Here is a 5,748-nt window from a genome sequence, read left to right on the forward strand (position 1 = left end):
CCTTTTTAAACCCTGTTGCTGCTAGAAATCTACCCCTGCTCCTGGCTTCTTTCCCAGAGAGGTTGAAATCACTACGTAGAAATAATAGGGAAAGGCGGGCTCACCGTGCAATATACAGATGATGTACCATAGAATTGTACACTTGAAACCTACATAACTATTAACCGGTCACCCATTTAATTTAAAAATAAAATAAATTAATAAGAAACAGTTGGGAAATAAAAAACATAGGTTTGAGCAACCAGGGGGACTGAGTGTGGTCGTATTTATATAGGTGCTTTGAAAGATTATTTAAAAATACAAGTTTTGATTAAAATATTTAATTGATAGTTTTTACAAATTTGGGTTAGCATAAAGTATAACCTTTAAAATGTAGCAAAATTTTAGTATTTCCTTGTACACATGAGCTTTAAGTAGCATAAGGATGCCTCCCTTCCGGAAGCCAGTAGAAGACTTGGTGAGGCCACTAGCATAGTGGCTGAGAGCTGAACACTCACCTCAATAGTCAGCTATCTGGGTTTGGATCTAGTTTTCCCATTCCATGTAATGTTCTTTATGTTTTTCCCTTTGATTCTAAATGTATTTTTTTTTTAATTGCAAAATTGCCATTCTTCGGAGCGTTTTCTCAATCCTTGAAAACTGTGCTCTGGGCCAGTCCTCAGGTTTTTGGTTCAAATAAACACTTATAAAAGTTTTCTATAGGTTTGGACTTTCTTCATTCGTTAACACCATGTGTAGGGCCCTGGAAAGCTATGACCTGTTTCTAAGCCTCACTTTACTGTTACACAAAATGGGCTAATCATGGTTTCTATATCCGAGGCTTGTGTCAAGTACAGACTAACCCAGACTTAGATAAGGAGCAGCTTTATTCTAAAGGTCAGCTGCCACGGGAGAACCCAATCTCAGGAATCTGCAGGTGCCTCAGACACAAGCAGAAGAGGCCTTTCTTTGTGGGGAGGGTGGGCAGAGCCCAGCAGCAGGGGAAGCTGGGCAGCCAGGGGGCATGATGGCCGGAGTCTGACAGGAAACGTCTCTCCCTGTGGTCAGCCCACTCCCCAGAGAAGCTGAGAAAGGGACACGTCAGTGAGGCCTCAGGCTGGGGCCAAGCACAGGGGCCTGTGGGGAGGGGAGAAGTCCCACAAAGGTCAGGACAAAGCAGAGGGCAAGGAATGGGCACTTGTGAGCACTTGGTCAGTTGTTCTGAGGAGTAAGTGAAACGATCCATGTTATAACTCACCAGGGTTTCTGCTTATTAACAAAGAATACTGTTTTTCATTATAAATGCTTGATTGTGAAGAACCTGAGACCAGCTGTTTCTTTCTTTGGAGCAGAATAGTCATGATGCCACGACAGTGATAACGTCCCTTGCAGTGAACATCTGCTATGTTCCAGCGCAGTGCAGAGGCCAGCAGGGGCAGGGCAATGGAGCCACAGAAAGGGCAGGCATGGTAAGTTGAGAACTTAGGACAGTCACCTAGGGTCACTCCTGAGGTTCTGTGTCTTCTTAATGCAAATGATGATGTTGCCAGACCCCAGGAGTTCATGAGAAGCATGTATGGAGGGACTGGGCATGTTGCCCAGTTAGAAATGCTGCTTTGAGGGGCCAAGGAGCCATTCAAAAGCAGACATTTAGTGGGCAGGGCTGTGGTCTGAGCTGGAGATAAAGATATGGGATCATGAACATAGGCATGAAAACCACAGCCGGGCCTGGCCGGGCGTGGCTCAGCGGTTGAGCATTGACCTGGGATTCGGGCAGTCGGAGTTTGATTCCCGGTCAGGGCAAATGCCCGGGTTGCGGGCTCAATCAGTGACTCTCTCATCATTGATGTTTCTATCTCTCTCTCCCTCTCCTTTCCTCTCTCTGAAATCAATAAAGATATGTTAAAAAAAAACACAAAAACAACAACAAAAAAATTCACGGCCAGTGTGGTCATTGGGGAGAGTATTTAGACCAAAAGAGCAGGGCTCTGAAGTCAGAACCCGACATTTCAGGAGCGGGTACTGTCCTTCAAATGCACGTCTGTCACTGTGGTGACAGGAATTTGCTGGTGCACTTAAGTGTGCACTTGTTCAGCAATTACGGAGCTCTTCCTACATGCAAAGCACGGTTAGTTCCAGGAGAAAACACGAATGGTTCTCCTCAAGCAGCACACGTTCAAGCCCAGCGATTCTCGGCCATGGAAGTTTGTCTCCTGGGGACACTGGCAATGTCTGGAGGTATTTTGGTTGTCACAACTGAGGAAGAGAGGTTGCGACTAGCCCTGGGCAGGTAGAGGCCAAGGATGCTGCAAACCACCTGTGGAGCACAGGACAGCTCCCCACCCTCGACAGAGAATGATCTGATCCCAAGTGTGAGGATGAGAGCCCCTGACCTACACTAGGAAACAGAACCTGGAGGCACAACTAAAACACCATCGCCTTCTGCAAGCTGCGTGGTGGCTTTGTAACTTGTCAGCTTGGCTAAGGCAAACTCCATCCCCCAAAGCCCCTCTCCTCTGCGAGCTGTGGAGGCCGAGGGAGGCAGGGCACCTCCTGGTGCAGACACCTGCCGCCCAGGTGCTGCCTCCCCTCCCGGCATCGGGCAGCAGCTGGGCCTCCAGCCCCCACCGGCCCCGAGCTCCTGCAGCTTCTCTGAGCACTGGCCCGGGAGGGGTGTGCAGCCCGTGACAAGGGTCCAGCTCCTTCAGGACACCCGCACCTCCGGAGCCACAGGCAAAAGACTGGTGTGGGTTTCAGTCCATGCCCACGGGCTCGGCCGTGCCTGCAGGTTCCAGTTGCTCTTCCTCTCACGCGTTACATCCGCCCCCCTGGCCGATGCCTGCCCTGTGCACTCACAGCTCCAGCATCAGACAGGGCACAAGTCTCTCAGAGACTGCAGACTACCCCCCGCAATTACTAAGCAGACCCTTGCTATTTATATGTATACTTGGCCTCTGGCTGACCCCTGACTGATACGTTGGGTTAAGATTGGGGTCAGCCTATTATTGTTTCTAACACAAGACAAGGGGCCTTTGTAGAAAGGCCGATTATTTCTCTCCCTGGGGCCCGATTGGTGGTCCTTCCCATGAGTTGTGCTAAACCCTGAACTTACGTCTCCCTCCCCTCCTCTTCCTCGCCCACCTGTCACCTCTTCCCTCTTCTCTCTCCTCCTACCTCACCTTGTGGGTGACTACCCTCCATGGGTCACAGTGTGTGCTAGGGCGCTCTCTCCTGCCTTCATGGGTGTGTGCCAGGGTTTGTGACTCAGCTTGCACACACTTCATTTGTCCTTTGCATGACACCAACACAAAGTTCTCGTCATATCCTGCTACCATGAGGGGCTTTGTCCCTTGAAGAAGTCTGATGTCGTAACTGGGATGATCCCATGATGTTGGGATGGTCATCTAACCATTGGTTTTCAGGTGTGTTTGGTTTTTCTTGGTCCCCCCTGGAGATCTGCAGAGTCCTCGTGCCTTCCTTAAGCTGCTCAGAGCAGAGCTGTCCTCAATCCTGGGCAGACACCTACCAGGCGGGCCTTTGGCCTTGTGCTCACGGGCCCAGAAGAATGCTGGGCAGAGGGGGAGGCCCAGGAGCAGCCCAGGTCAACGCCCAGGGCCACGGTGCTCGGAGTCGGGAACCACATGCAGTTACAGGAAATACCGTTTAGGCTTCTCTACTCATGGGTCTGTCATGGAGCCTTGAGATCGTTTCAGCTCCTCATTCAATTTGTAGCTCAGATGCCCACTTCCTACTTTTTTGGCTACTAAGTTTGGAAATCTTCCTACAGTTATTTCAGGGCCAGGAACACAGCAAATCTGCTGATTACCTACCATGTGCTAGGTCCCTTGTTAGGCTGTGGGGTGCAGCCTCGAATGAGATACTGCTCTTTCCTTGGCGAATTTGTACTCCAAAATGCAGAGAAACCAATCACATACTCAAGAAAGCAATGCCAAGTTAGCAACTCACATAAGGAAAATTTATGGACAGTATTATTACCAACCTCGGGCTGTGTGTGTGTGTGTATGTGTACAAAGGAAGGGCCCCATCAACCTTACCCTTGTTTCCTGTCCCACCTAAGTCTTCTTCTCCGTGGTAAGCTATTTTTCCTAATTTTATGGTAATTGAATTAGAAAAATTGGTTTTTGTGTGAAAGCTTATCAAAGTCATGTGTTATTTCTTTATAAAATAATGAGACTGGATTGAGTGATGAATAGAAACCTTCATTTCTAAAATGTGCATCAAGGAAAAGCCCTAGATAAGGAATCGATGCCTCCCCCACATTCTTATTTCCTCTTCAAAGAACTTAGGTCGATGATTCAGTCCCAAAGGTCTGATGCCTCTGAACCTCTGGCACATAGTTACCTGTGTTACCCTTTAGAATTTGGCATATACTACATTTTATTAATATTAATCGGTAGAGTGTGAGCGTCCATTGGGGTCTGACTCCTTTTCATCCATGGTGCCTGCCAGTCTGTGGTCTAGTCAATGGTTGCTCCAGTGGTTGGTTTTTAGCATTCCCTGGTGAGCTTTAAAAACTAAGTAACACAAAAGATAGACATCTGTGCCTCATCCTCAGTTTTCAGATGCTGTGTCTAAACTGGGGCTCAAGAGTCATAATTTTAGAACATTTCCTGGGTGATTCTGATGATCAGCCACATTTGAGAATCAGAGATCTAAACCGATTTGAATCACTGTGTGTGTGTGTGTGTGTATTTATAGTTCTCCCAAGGAGATTGTAATTCATATTTGCCTGCCTTTCCTCCTTTCTGTTCAGTGCCAGACTTGATCTCTGACCTCAGAGTTCCCATTGCCCTCCGGGCAAAATCAAAAGCCTTGTGATCCTTCCTGTGTTCAGTGGCGATCCCCAGGCGGCCAGCACTCAGGGGCCATGGGTAGTTGCTGTGTTAGTGACTATGAGAAGCCTAGTTGTCAGTGTGCCTGTCAGCGTGGCAGGTGCAGAGGTGAGACTCTGGCTGTAACTGCCATGAGTCCTCCTCACTGTGCCTGAGTCATGTTCACTATCCCACAGGCCTCCTGGCATCACCCTGGGGGCCCTTGGACATTTCTTGGATGATTGGTTGCCTTTTAACAGTCCTTTTACAGATGAGGAAACAGACAGACTTAGAAAGTAACTTTCCCAGGATCCCCAAGCTGGTATGTGGTGGAGCTGAGGTTTGAACTCAAATCAACACAATGGATTTAACATCATATTAGGGCCTGACTCATAAAACCAAGGTTAGTGTCATAATATAACACATAAAATTAATAATACCTATTACCTTAATTCTGGGCCATTGGCTGACAAGTTATTAACAAAATCAATGATTAAAATATATCTTTATTGATTTCAGAGAGAGGAAACGAGAGGGAGAGAGAGAGACAGAAACATCAATGATGAGAGAGTCATCGATCAAGCCCACAACCGAGCATGTGCCCTGACCTGATTGCCTGGATCCCAGGTCGACGCTCAACCGCTGAGCCACGCCCGGCCGGGCCAAAATCAATGATTAAAACATAGTTTTTTGTTTGATCAAAGGAAGCATTTGTAGAAAAGTGAAAAGATGGTATAATTCATTGAACCTTTTCTCCTCCTTCCCCAAACACACACCTTCTCTATTATATTCACACTGAGTTAGGATTTTAATTTAATATACATAACAAAACCCTTACTAATAATGGCAGGCACAAAAGACTACTTACAAGTAACTCACAAGACTAGTTACAAGTTAACCAAACGAAACTAAATAAAAATTATTTATGATGCATCGG

This window comes from Miniopterus schreibersii (genome assembly GCF_964146895.1).
Source record: "Miniopterus schreibersii genome assembly, chromosome: 5".
NCBI lineage: Eukaryota > Metazoa > Chordata > Mammalia > Chiroptera > Miniopteridae > Miniopterus > Miniopterus schreibersii.